At 37.9% G+C, this 14,504-nt stretch overlaps 1 protein-coding gene across 4 annotated transcripts in view; it reads left to right on the top strand.

Moving 5' to 3' along the window:
- The first annotated feature begins 130 nt into the window (after positions 1-130).
- The window catches only part of MAP3K13 (mitogen-activated protein kinase kinase kinase 13), a 61,646-nt gene continuing 47,272 nt past the window's right edge, over positions 131-14,504 (top strand). For 2 of the 4 annotated variants that reach the window (XM_088132418.1, XM_007420630.4), the window contains exons 1-2: positions 131-230; positions 4,793-4,905. The gene's annotated coding sequence lies outside the window, so the exon portion shown is untranslated. Of the gene's footprint in view, positions 231-271; positions 431-4,279; positions 4,377-4,792; positions 4,906-14,504 lie in introns of those variants that run through there. The other 2 variants (XM_025166451.2, XM_088132416.1) reach the window with 2 other exon arrangements.

Here is a 14,504-nt window from a genome sequence, read left to right as displayed (position 1 = left end):
AACGCTCATCCCCGAATTCCCCTGTTTACATAGGACCACAACAGCTCCTGCAGCCTTCGTGGCGGGGGTGTGGGGAGCCGGAAGTAGATTTATCAAAAGCGAATTTGTAGGGGGCAGTGGCTGTTTACTTTTCTGTCAGGTGATGCCGGAAGTGACGCAATGTTGACGACCCGGCAGGTGGGAGGAGGACCAATGGCCGACGGTGGCCGATTCAAGACGGCATTCGGGCGGTAAGTAACGGGCGCCGCGAAGTGAGCTCTTTTGGAATGTGAGTCTCTCTCGTTAGGGCTGAGGCACAGCGGTTTCTGATCGTGAGGGCGTCAGGAGGCACTCCGGGATATTCAGAGCTACCTGCGCTGTTTCTTGGCTTTGCTGCGTCTTGTTGGCCAAAGGAGCGTTTTCACCTTTGACATGGATACCTGGATACGTGGTAGGGGCAGGACCGCCGTTGTCATTAGAGCACCGAGCCTGCAGATTCGCACCATCAGGCGCACATCTCCTCTGTCCATTATTGATCAGACAGAAACTAAAGCGTGTTGTAACATTTGTTTTTTTGTTTTCATAGCTAGGAATCTCTACTTGAAGGCAGTCATACCCGCCTTCTGATTCCAGAGCCGGGGGATGGGGTAGAGGCGTGATTATACTTGAGAATAAAAATATGTTATAAAACCATACACTTCCCACAGTAGGTTATTCAGTAAAGAAGTATGTGGAAAGCATGGCTATCTTATAAAATCTGTTTTGGGGGGGGGCGGGTTAGTTCAAATTATGTGGCATACATTTCGGTGATAAGTTTCCACTAAGTTCAGTGGAGCTCATTCCTGGGTAACCATGCATAGGGTTGTTTTATTGTGCCGAATAAACCATGTGTATTAGTGATAAAATAACTCCACTTAAACGTCCTTGTTCTACAAAACTTTGGGATGTGAATGAATAACAGCACTACTATCTAGCAGTAATAGCACTGTAACAAACTATTCCTCCAAAGCAAAAATTAAGATAAAACATGGCAGTTTAGTAGATTCAGGGCAAAAAAATATAGCTGTATCTGACAAACAGGGATTTTTGGAGATTAGCACATTATATTTTTAATATATTCATAATAGGATCCATGGGAAAATTGGATATATGTTATCTTGGTCTAGTTAGGATTTGGATTGGGAGGAATTTCTGTTATATGAGTAAGAAACTTATTGATTAATAAAGAGTTTAGTTGTAATAGAACATGATTTTATCCTTGTATGCAAATTGGCTCATGTTAGCTGTATTCTCACAATTGTTGATCATACTAGACATCTTTTTAATATAGTGCGTACCCTATTTTATTAAGGCTTTCAAAGATACTATTTCATTCAAATTTAAAATGGTTGTCCTTTAAATTAGATGCTGTAATCAGCAACAAACCTAACATAACAAGACCTAGGTTAAAGTGATCCAAGGTTTCATCTGCATTTGACATGGGGAGTTGAAATCTTGGGCAAAAATAAATGAATTGGAGATTACTTATGGTATTGTGCATTCTCTCACTGCCTAGTTTTTTTTTTTCTTCTGCATGTTGTGGGTGAACACCTAAAATAGACAAGGCAACCCACAGGACAGGGGTGATGTTTGAAATTGAATACTGCTTGTAGAAGGGAAGCTAGCATTTTTAATATCATAGGAAGGCACGAACAAGTTCTATCAAGCATTTGGTATATTCCACCAATGCTGAGTATTTTGGAAGTGATGCAAACACATTGAGTTACCCAAATAAATGGTAACTAAAAACTTTCAAATAGTGTCTAGAGACTCTACCTCATCTCTGTAACACTTTGCACTACTTTTTCCAATATGCCTTGCAAAACAGATGTAACATCATAAAATGAGAATATCTTTTTAATGTTTTCTGATTTGTTCTGATCTTGTACCGATGTACTATACTTTTAAAGTGCTATACAATACTATTGTACAAATTGTCTTGAATTTATTTATACAATTTAGAATGCTAGCAAATATATTTTTAGGCCTTAGCAAGAAGCAAGAATATGTTATTTATTTGCTATATTTTCTGGTGTAACGCTGTTCAGAAGATCTAAAATAATTAACACATAACACTAAGCTAGAAGTTCTTTTGCCTAACTATAATTGGTTTAAATTTCTGAACTTACCCCAAGCAAGAAAATATGATTTTTTTTGTCAGTAAATTACAATTTGATATCATGGTTATAGTGTTTATAGCTGAACCTGAAATCTTGATTTGTTCCTAGTTTATGCCTCTTCCTAATTTGCAGAAGTATGCTGCATAAGCTGTTTAAAAAACTCTAAGCTAAATTACACTTTCTTGCTTCTTTTCCCAAATTCTTTATTCTCTTGGCAGTAGTTCATCACTTGACTTTCTTCACGGACACATGGTCTCCAAACCTAAATATTTGCCCCCATAAAGTATAGCAAAAATTGCTATTGCACAAAACAGAAAATAGTAGTGGTCAGGAAGATACATCCAGGCAAAATATATATCCTATGTAAAAATCGCACAAGCACATCCATTGACCCACAAATAACATAAAATATGTATCTGTGCTGCCCCCTTGTACAGTTTTTTTAGATGTATTTATCAAAACAGGCCCTTTTAATAAAATACAGATGTACATTCCTAGCTGGTATATGTAGCAGAACAAAGAAAAAGTTACCTAAGCAGGTGAGGCTCCAGTAAAAGCCATTATGACATTGTGTGTCTTGTGACATAATCATGTAAATAGGACAAATTATATAATTTACATCTGGCATATCATGATGCAAATGACATGCACATAATTTGCATCATTTGCACCCATGTCTTAAAATGTTACCAGGGCTAAGGGCTAAAATGTTACCAGGGATAAAAGGCATAGACTCAGTAAAGAAATCATGTTTCTTCCTATTCTTCCTACCTAGGGCCATATTAACCCTTGGGAATCTATATTTTGATAGATTATAACATACATAATTTTCCCTGCAATGCCTTGCAAATGTTAATGCATGCACACACAAATACAGATAAAATACATACCTCACTAAAGAAACCCAGAATCACATAATGCACAAGTACAGGTAGTAAGATACCATACAGTAAATAGTATGCCTATGTTAAGCAATAGATTTGCTTCAGTCTGGTTGCCTAATTTGCTTTACCAAACTTTTCCTTCTGCCCCAGTGCTTGCTGAAGTAATTTTAAGGTCACTGACTTTGGGATTATTTGTAGGATTTGGTGAAGCTATCCAGTCTGGAAGAGCTTTGAGGGCCCAAGGCTAGGCACCTTCACTGCACACTTAGAGCAATCCTACACCATTTGCTTAAAGTACCAAACCTGGAAACATTCTGGCCGATGCTGTGTGAGGGTGCTTTAAGCTTCTTCCATAACACTTGCCAAACAAGGCTTCTTCAGTCTTCTTTCACAGCACAAATTCTGCAGGAGAAAGCTGGGAGAAGTCCCAAGCAGCCTAAAGTATAGCAACATGGTTGCTTTATATGAAGAAATCAAGGAACCCTATTGCTTCATGAAGCAGCTTTTGTAATGAACCCACATTCAGATCTTTGCACAGGGCTAATAAATACAAAACAATGATTCTCATGTATAGACAAAATAATCCTAAATCTAGGAATACTATCTAGGTATTTGCAACATTTCAAAGGAAATCAAACAGGTATTAGCTAATCCTTTAGAACCAGGCTATCTGAGAGAACAATTTCCATGTAGATCTTCCCAACAGAGAATTGCCTGACCATACTGCATCATATTGGCATTCAGTTGGTATCAACCACAAAGACGCTATTATCTGTTATAGTTCTGATACTGAAACTTTCTCCTCCTAGAGATAAACATGCACTAACTTTATTTCAAAGTAATTGCACTGAAATATTATTAACCTACTGTATGTCTGATGCTACCTCTCTAGTACTAATGGGTTTTTTTGTGTGTGTGCCTTCAAGTCAGTCTTTTACTCTGGTGTCTGCCTATGTAAATCCCTGCAATTTTCTTGGCAAGGTTTTTCGGAAGTGGTTTGGAATTGCCTCTTTCCTAGGGCTGAGAGAGAGTGACTGGCCCAAGGTCAGTGAGCTGGCTTTGTGCCTAAGACAGGACTAGAACTCATAGTCTCCTGGTTTCTAGTCTGATGCCTTAACTACTACACCAAACTGGCTCTCTTACTATTGGCTACTAGTGTACAGGTAGTCCTCGACTTATGACCAAAATTGGGATTGGAACTTCCATCACTAAGCAATGCAGTTGTTAAGTGAGTCGGGCCTGATTTTACCTTTTTCTCCATCTTTAAGTGAATCGTGGTTGTTAAGCGAAACTGGCTTCCCCTATTGACTTTGCTTGTTGGAAGCCCCCTGGGAAGGTCACAGATGGCGATCAGGTGAGCTCAGGATGCTGCATCCGTCGTAAATATGTGCCGGTTGCCAAGCACCCAAATTTTTATCATGCAGGGATGCTGTGACGGTCATAAGTATGAGGACTGGTCTGTAAGTTACTTTTTTCAGTGCTGTCGTAACTTTGAACAGTTCTTAAATGAATGGTAAGTCAAGGACTACCTGTAAATATTTTGTATGTTTTAATACATTTTAATATATTTTATTGGTTTATATATACATATTTTAAATTGCATAAAATGTATTTTAATACTGTACATGACATAGAGATGTATAGTATGACAATGTGGCATAGAAATAATGTATGTAAGTTATAAATAAATAAAACAAATTCTGGCAATGTTATATGCTAATACATCTGGGTAATTCTACATACATTTATCTTGTCGAAATTGCCTTCTAGTTTGCCAAAAATCACATTTTGGGAGAGAGTGTCAACCAGATGCAATCAGCAGGAATGCAACAAAATGAGCCATGAATTGTTGCCTTTGTACTGGAACTCACGATTTGAGAATGGTAAGTGATTACTTTTTACTCTCTCTAGTATTCTAGAGACATAAACCCTCTTTTGAAAAGTAAGTGTACAAGTTAGTAAAGGAATCTCATAGGAATTTATTTTATGTGACCAAATGTCTTGCTAATCAAGGCTTCCTTATATTAAGAATATAACTTAAGTTGATTTATTAATATAGTATATGTCATTTCATTTTATTTATTTGACAGTTTTTCAGTCCTGAAGGACTTTGAGCAGTGAACTGCAAGAACCAACATCTAAGTAGAGAGTATGATTGAATCAATACCATAAAACAATAAATAATTATAAAATCATTGAAAACTCTTATGGCACCCCCAGTCAGTTCAGACCAGAGGTGCAGTGGAAAAGAACATTTTTCAGAATGCAAAGAGGGTAGGGGTTTATGTGCCACTGGGGGGAGAGAATTTCACAAAGTGGGGGCTGCTACTGAAAGGCCTGCCATCTTGTCACTATCCCATGTGCCTTGCAAGGAGGGGGAACTGTCCCTCTACATGCGGGCAGATTCTGTTCTGACAAGGCATTGCCATATATAATTTTGAGGGGAATATAAGTATTAGAAGACATCCCAAACCAATTGTATTAAAAGCAGTAGGTTCACAACAGTAATGAGCATGTGTTTAAGCTAATGAGAATTATTCTTTAATGTATATATTCAATAAGAAGAGCATAAGTCTGGGGGGGAAAAAGCCTTTTCATGGGATAATAGTAGATGTTCTTTATCTTCTACAGTTTGCAGTGTGAAAGATGAAGAACAGAAGGTGGTTAAGATAAATGTAGCACAGTCCATAGCTTGCTTATTTATGAGTAAGTCCCTCTAAATTCAGTGGCACTAGTTCTTTAATAAGTTCCAATAGAAGGTGCTCTCTGGGCTTGGTTGTTTGCTTGCAGACATTTCATTACCCAACTAGGTAACATTATCAGTGCTAGTGAGTGTGGAGTTTGCTCCCTGTTTATATACAGTAGTTTGCCCTACTAGTGTTGGTGGAGTTGTGGTTTTCTCCTTGGTAGTTCCTTGATTAGGATATTGTTTTCTGCTTGATTGTTTGTCTGGAGTTAATCCCTGCTTATTTGGGTGTTGGCCACTGGAGGTAATGTGTCTTTTTGTTTCCTTCTTAGCTTTTTTATTGTCTCTTTTGAATGGTGTATAAATGTGGTTTATGTCTGTGTGTCTATTGATGGCTGATTAGTCTGAATGCCAAGCTTCCAGGAATTCCTTAGTGTTTTTGGATTTAGCTTGGTCTAGGATGTTCACTGTTACCCAGCTGAAACCATGGTTGAGTCTGTCCATGTGTTGTGAGATTAAGAAGTTTTCATGCTAATTGGTGTTCATGGATGCACTCTGCTAGTGGGTGTTCATGGATGCACTCTGCTAGTCTTTTACCTGTCTGCCCTACATAGTGGTTGTTACAGTCCTTACACTGTATGTTGTAGAAGACTCCTGTTTTTTCTTCTTGGATCACTGGGCCTTTTGGTTTGCTTAAAATGTTTTGGAAGCTTTAGTTAGTTTGTGTGCTACGGTGATGCCGTGTGGTTTTAATAGTCTTTTGGTTGTTTCTGAGATGTTTTTGATGTATGGTAGTGTTATCCTTTTCATAGCTTGTGTTGGTTGTGCTGTAGTGGGTTGAGTGGTCAGGCACTTTTTGATAAAGTTGCGTGGGTATCCATTTTGTTGGAAGACGTTTTATAGGCAGTCTGTTTCCTTTTTCTGGTGTCCTGGGTTGCTGCAGCGTGTTTGTACTTGTCTGAATAATGTTATTACACAGCTCCTCTTGTGGGAGGTTGGGTTGTTTGTGGAAACTCCTCTTGTGGGAGGTTGGGTACTTTGATAATGAAGCACTTGGTTAGTGTGGGTTGTTTTTTGATAACTTGCTTTTCTAATTTGCTGTCGTTTTCTCTGCTGACGACGATATCCAGGAAGGGGATTATGTTGTTGTTTTCATCTTCCTTTGTGAATGTTATTCCTTTGAAGATGTTGTTGATTGTTTTATGTGTCTTCTCTAGTAGTTCCTTTCTTATTATGATGAAGGTGTTGTCTACATACTGGATCCATACTTTTGGTTGTATGTGTGGGAGTGCTGTAGTTTCTAGACATTGCATTACGAGTCTCTGCTGTAAATCCTGAGAGTGGTGATCCCATGGGTGTTCCTCTGATTTGTTGATATATTTGTTCATCAAACTGAAAGTAGGTAATAAGGCAGAGGTTGATGAGGTTCATTATTCTGGGTATTTCAATTTTAGTGTATTTGACTAGGTCAGGTGTGTTGTGTAGTACTGCTTCCATGGATTCTTTTTCTAGTTCTGGATCTATGGATGTAAAGAGTGCTGTGACATTGAATGAAACCATAATTTCATCTTCTATTTTTAGGTATTTGATTTTCTGGAGGGACTGTAGTGGGGAGTTGATCAAATTTTTGCTCCCCTCTGTGAGATGTCCAAACTTTTTTATAAGTTCTTTGGCTATGTTGATGTTGGGGTCCCTGGTAATGATACAATTAGACAAGAGTTCTTGATCTCTACAGATTTTAATTAATCCCATCTTGGTTTAAGACATTTTAGACTGCATTCTTATATTCTAGTTGTTACCAGATATGAAGATTACAAATGAAAACTAATATTTGAAGGAGATCAAGTTTCTGAGTGAGGTTTTATGATGGACTAGACATCTCTGAAGGAGTGGAGATGGCACTGCGACTGTGAATGGCAGCCAGTGGAGATTTCTGGCTGGCAAAGTCTTTCCAGATAAAGGAGAGACCGGGAAATTGCCCACCTACATCCTGGACTGCTGCTCCTCATGAGGAGACCCCAGGATGGAAGTCTTGTGGTTTTCTCGTGAGTAGAGTGGAAGGGGGTCGAGGGAGAAACCGCTTGCTCGCACACACAAGTGCAGCCTTTTGAAGGACACTAAGTTTATAATACCCTCCTATAAGAGTAATAGGGTTCTCTTTGCTTTGAGCTCCAAAAAGATTTTTTTTAATAAATCATGTTTAATTTAGTTTGTAGAAAATTTATTTTTATCAAACACAGTGAAAAAGGTTTCCCATTCCTTCCTTCCCCAGCTGCCAGTTATGTCTCCCTCACCTGAACACTCTCTGGAGGGATAGAGAGCCTTCTTGAACATGATGCAAGGAGATACCATTTCTAATAGAATTGCACCCTTTAGAGGTTAACTTAAGCAAGTTTCAGAAAGAGCTTTAATGTCCTCTTTCTCCAGCAGCTATTTATATCCTACTTACCATTTGGGGGATAAGTAGCACGATGCTCATGAATTCCTGAGTTATTTTTTATGATTATTTTAATTAAAAAATAAATGAGTAACTAACATACTGCAAAGAAAAGCATCATCTTTACTTACATGAATGGCTTAACTACCACATAGGCATTCTTAAAAAATAACAGTTATGTATATGTACAGTTCATAACCTTGCTATGAAATGTGTGGATTTTTTTTTTTGGCATAGAATAAAATATAGATAAGTTGGGATATTAGAGAGTATCCTGGAAGACTGGAGAAGGATGGTGGCAAGTCATGTCACCTGTTATCTTCTAGTAAATGGATATTTTATGATTAACCATGCACATCATTGTAGCTAGTTTATAAAAGAAAAACCCCAATCCTTGCTATTATTCTCAACATTCAGAATGTGCTTACTGGCCTAGAATGTTACTTAACCCATCTCTAGAAAGAACTCTGAGGAGTGTAAAGGTGGAATAGAAACAGGGAACTATTCTTCCATGAACTTCCTTAAGTTAATTTGCTTTAAGATAATCTCATCTCTAAATTACCTATTTCTGTTGATTATTTTAATCTTGTAATATGCTTAATTTTAGTAATAACATCTTCAATTTGTACAGTCCAAATTAAAATTTGAATTAAACTTTGTGACAGAGTTCAGAGAAACTCATTGTTTGGCAAGTGTGTACAGCAGAGTTTCTCAGCTTGATGTTCTTCATATGTATTGGGATTACAATTCACAGAATTCCCAGCTAGTATGGCTACTGAAAGGCCTCATTTTGAAAAAGACTGAGTACAAGAATGTGACCTTAAATGCTTTTCATGGACAAAATATGAAAAGTATTATTTACTGATACTTTACAGCTTTACAATACAGCTACAATCCATGCTTTAGGGAGCTGGTTTATTTCAATAAGCTGTTACTAAATAGCTTTAGAGTTGGACATAATGCTCTGATCCATTGAAAACAGGAAAAAAGCTTCTGATTTCCTCCTTGTAGCTAGAAGATGGAAAGAGGGAGAAGTACATGAGACTGAGCCTAATCTATCTAATATTAAAACATAATTTTAGCATTGTGACTGAACCAGTCTATTATATATGTAATATGATAAGTTCTCATTGTGAGAATGCATGAGAATTATTTATTTATTTATATTTCAAATTTAGTCACCACCCATCTCACTCAATGAATGACTTTGGGCGGTTTACAGTAAAAACAAAAATAAATACTGGTTAAAATACTGATTAAAATACAATAAACCAATGTTCAATTAATAAATAACATCTTCTGAGGTAATTGATGATTGTTAACCTGTGGGAGCATCTTCAAGGTGCCAGCCACCCCCAGGGTTGGTTATCCCTCCTCACACCCCAATAATATAAATTATTGCTTGATAAATTAATAAAAATCTTGCTAGATTGTGCTAACCCATAATGTGGATGCTCTTGAAGTTAGAAATTCATATCTACATAGAAAGGAGCATGACGTTGTAGCAATGGGGGGACATTAACCAGCCTGACATGTATTGAAAAACAAACAACATCAAGCAGGGTCTTTGCAGGAATTTCCTGACTTATTTTGCTGAGAACTCTTTCAGTGGGTAGATGAAGTCACAAGTGGATTAACTATTTATGACTTAATACTAATCAATAGGGAAGTAACCATGTAATGATAGAGTTCTTGATTTTAAGGGAAACTAACATTGAGCATAGTCAAATTCTTATACCTTGGACTTCAGAAAAGTGGATTTCAATAAAATCAGAGCAGTAATAAATACAGTGGTACCTCGGGACACGAACTTAATGCATTCCGTGACTCTGGGCGTATCCCGAGTTGATCATAACCCGACGCAAATTTCCCCATAGGGTTCAATGTAAATCTGGTTAATCCGTTCCGCCCTCTGAATTTGGTCGCATCCCGAAGCAAATTTTCCCATAAGGTTCAATGTAATTACCGTTAATCCGTTCTGGCATCCGTTGACCACGCGTCAGGGGCGGGAGAACGGCCGGGCGTGGCGCGGCGGGAGAACAGCCGGGCATGGCGCGGCGTGGCGGGAAAAAGACCGGGCGCGGCGTGGTGGGAGAACAGCCGGGCATGGCACGGCGCGGTGCGGTGCGGCGGGAGAATGGCCGGGCGCTGCGCGAGAATGGCCGGGCGCCGTGGGAGAATGGCTGGGTGCCGCGCGGCGCAGCGCGGTGCGGCGGGAGAACGGCGGGGCGCGGCGTGGTGGGAGAACGGCCGGGCGCGGCGGGAGAAGGGCCGGGTGCGGCGCGGCACAGCACTGCAGGAGAACGGCCGCGGACCACGTGTTGGGGCGGAAAAATGGCCGCGGACCACGTGTCAGGGCGGAAAAATGGCCGCGGACCACATGTCAGGGTGGAAAAATGACCGTACCCTGAGGCGGAGTTCGCACATCGAGGTAAATTTTTGCGGCCGGAGCTGGTCGTAACCCGAAAAGTTCGTTAGTAGAGGCGTTCGTATCCCGAGGTACCACTGTACTGCTTTGATTTTGGCAGGAGAGGCAGCAAGATGGCTGAGAGTGCCTAAAGAAGGAGATAGTGAAAATACAGTTGGAAAAAATTCCAATGAAAAATGGAAGCCAATAGAAGCCAATGTAGCTACATAAAAAGCTTAATAAAGAGCTGAAAACAAAATGGATACCTACAGGGAATGGAATGAAGGCCTTGTCACAAAGGAAGAGTATGCTCACCTGCCCAGAACCGTAGACCTGATGTTAGGAAAGCAAAAGCTCAAAATAAACTCAGTTAATGAAGGATACTATGAACTGCAGAAAGAATTTCTTAGCCGGGCTCATAATAAAAGCAAAAAAAAAAAATCAGTGTACGTGGTGATCAGTGAAGAATAGAAATTAATACCAGGCAATAAAGTAAAAGTAGAGCTACTCAACTTCCATTTTGATAATTTCTTCAAGAAAAAAATATGTGTTCACTAGATATTGTGAAGAGCAGGATTGATGTTTGAGATTAACAGAAATGTGGTCAGGATATATCTGTTTATTTTTAAGGAATTTAAATTCCAGTACCAGGTGAATTGTACCTGAGGACACTCAAAGAACTAGCTGATGGACTGGCTGAATCCTTATGAGCAATTCTAGAGAATGGGTGAAATACTATATAACTGGAGGAGAACATATGTTGTTCTTATCTTTAAAAAAATGAAAAAGAAAGATCCAGCAAACTGTAGACCAGTCAATCTGTCACCGATACTTGGGGAGATTCTAGACCAGATCATAAAGAGATCAATCCCTAAGCATTTAGAAGGCAATGTGGTACTTAACAGAAGTCAGTGTGGATTTGTCAAAAACAAATCTTGCCAGAATAATTTTATCTTATTTTTTGTTCAGGTACTTCCTTAATAGATTTCGGAAGTGCTATTAACATAGAATACATTGATTTCAGCAAAGGTTAGTTAAATAGGTAATAGTTGTCTCAAAAATTGTATTCAAAGAATCATCAATCATTCCTCCTCAGATTGGACAAATGTATCAGGTGGAGTGCTACAAAAATCAGTTAGAGCTATTCAACCATGGAACCAGTTACTCAGAGAGATAGTAGATTCTCCTTTGTTGGATATGTTCAAGCAGAGGCTAAATAGCTATTTGTCTGGGATCCTTTAATTTGAATTCCTGCACTGAGTAAAGACTTGGACTCTTTGACTAGAGATAGATGGTTCATTCCATGCATATGTAATGCTTAATTATTGTTACAAAACATGCTGAAAACGAAAATATGTCTAAATAAGTTTTTTTAGAACTCAAATGAGTAGGTGAAAGTTAATTCAAACATAATACTGACAAAATGCTTCTCTTTGCAGCTCTGGGTGTGTTGTGCTGGAAGAAGTAAAGCTACCTAATACAAATAGCCCAATGTAGCTCTGGGCACTGTACAAAGTAAGGACACTATATGATTTGGAACAATTATATTTCAATATGCCTTCAAATACATGGCCATGTATATTGATCAAAATGGGATAAATAAGGTGGAGAAGCTGATTTCACAGCAACTTTTAGAGACCTGGGATAAAAGGAAAATGATTTAAACCAACTACTATCAATATTAATAGATACCAGATGTAATCTTAATAAGTGGGTCTTTTGAAATATGAGGAAAAAAATATTAATTGTGAGTGAGCAAGTAATCTGGTATCATGGTATTTATAGGAAAAATGAAGATAGGAATTCTCTTTGGCTTATTCAGATTAGGAGTTGCTTTTAAATATATTTAGCTCTTTTCTAGGTATCAAAAAAAATTATAGTATGCAAAATTTTAAATAAAAAGGGAATTAATCATTCATTGTGATGAAGTATAATCATCGTCTTAAGTTGTGTTAATATAAAAACCTATATTCATTCATACTGTGAAAGATTGAGTTGTGGTTAGAGGATAAAATAAATAAAATAAGTTGGATATAAAAGTATTGACAAGATTTGGAAGGGCCTTTGAAAACAAGATTGGATGATAGGTAAGCATAAGAGCTGAGCTAAGCTAACCAGCTAAACTGAGCTGTGCCAATTGGAGTGAACTTCACTTTGAGAAAGTGCTTGCTTTGAGTACAATTATTACAAGTCCAAAGTATTTCTAGATATTGCCTAAGAACTCTTAATAACCACATTGCTCAAAATAACCAGGGTAGTGCATTCCCCCTTCATATTTTGTTCTAATTTCCCCTTCAGATTTTTGTTCTTTGTCATAGGGACATTTTTTTAAAAAAAGCAGCCACACATGGGATTAGACTGACATTCTATTCTGGAATCTTACAATTCAATCTTTAAGGCCTTTCATTGACCAAAGTGGCTTAAAGGATTGAGGCTGTTGTTAAGTGCTGACTGTAATATTGTATTGCTGCAACTGCCAACCTAACTGCTATAATACATGTCCTTAGAAAGCAAAGAGAAGGGCAGAAGAATGATAGTAAGAAAATGTGAAGGCTTGCCAGAGACTCACACATAAGGAAATAAAACTTGGAGTACAATTTCTTGGTTTCACTAGTGTTCTTTGATTTCCTGTAAGCGCGCTGAACTCGACCTTTGTCCACTTAAATAAGGCTTATCAACCAGTAGTTAAAATAATAAATCTGAATTGGACAGAAAATCCCCAAGGCTTTTGAGATCAGATAAATTGTGTACAAGTGTCACACAACTCAGCCCTGATGGGACAAAGTTTATTAATTAAATATAATCAATGGAATAGAAATGTTGCTTTGTTTATGCCATTATATGGCAATGAATAGTGATTTTTTAAAAATTAAAATACTTTGTTTCTGACTCACTTGACAATTATCTTATACTGATACCTAAATTTTGCTAGGAAATAAACCAAGTACAGTTATTAATAAACATCAACACTTTTCCTGAGGGATGAACAAGTGGATTTTCCCATTCTTCTGAGTAAGGAGAATGGTGTTACAGACAGTTTTCAATATCTATCTACTTAGATTAACACTTGGTCTTCTGAACCAGAGTACAAATAACACTGGCTTACCAATATGTGCTCAAACTGCTAAGCTGAGAAATATTTCATATTCTTTTTTTTCTTACATATTTAACTGCTGCTTTATAAAATACTATTTATAAACATTTATATTTCAAATAAACTATTTTATACACATATTTGTCATGCTATTCCCTTTCAGGTTAAGAAACACTATGCGAAGAAAATAAGTAGCAAGCAAAAAAATTAAAGGCAGGAGATAAGAGAAAAGAAAATGAAATCCAATTAAATCTGGTTTACACCAATACCATTCATTATATATTTCCATACAATTCTGTCCTTGCAAACCATGCTTTCTACCAACATAGCCACACTCCAATTAATTCATTGTCTTTTTTTCTTTAAACTTCTCACCTCTCTCTTTTTGGGGATATTTACTTTATTGAACCTAAGCTTTTTCAATCTATCCCTTCCTCTTGATTGTTTCACTCTTCCTTCATACAGTGGGGCAAAAAAGTATTTAGTCAGCCACCAATTGTGCAAGTTCTCCCACTTGAAAAGATGAGAGAGGCCTGTAATTTTCATCATAGGTATACCTCAACTATTGTCTGATTTTTAAAGAATTTATTTGCAAATCATGGTGGAAAATAAGTATTTCCTACAAACAAGCAAGATGTCTGGCTCTCACAGACCTGTAACTACTTCTTTAAGAGGCTCCTCTGTCCTCCACTCGTTACCTGTAGTAATGGCACCTGTTTGACCTTGTTATCAATATAAAAGACACCTGTCCACAACCTCAAACAGTCACACTCCAAACTCTACTATGGCCAAGACCAGAGAGCTGTCGAAGGACACCAGAAACAAAATTGTAGACCTGCACCAGGCTGGGAAGACTGA

This window comes from Python bivittatus, unplaced genomic scaffold (genome assembly GCF_059951505.1).
Source record: "Python bivittatus isolate LINGU-HERP-01145 unplaced genomic scaffold, Pbiv_v1 ctg000980_np1212, whole genome shotgun sequence".
NCBI lineage: Eukaryota > Metazoa > Chordata > Lepidosauria > Squamata > Pythonidae > Python > Python bivittatus.
Note: the sequence above shows the minus strand (reverse complement) of the source record. Positions and strands in the feature narration are given on the sequence as shown.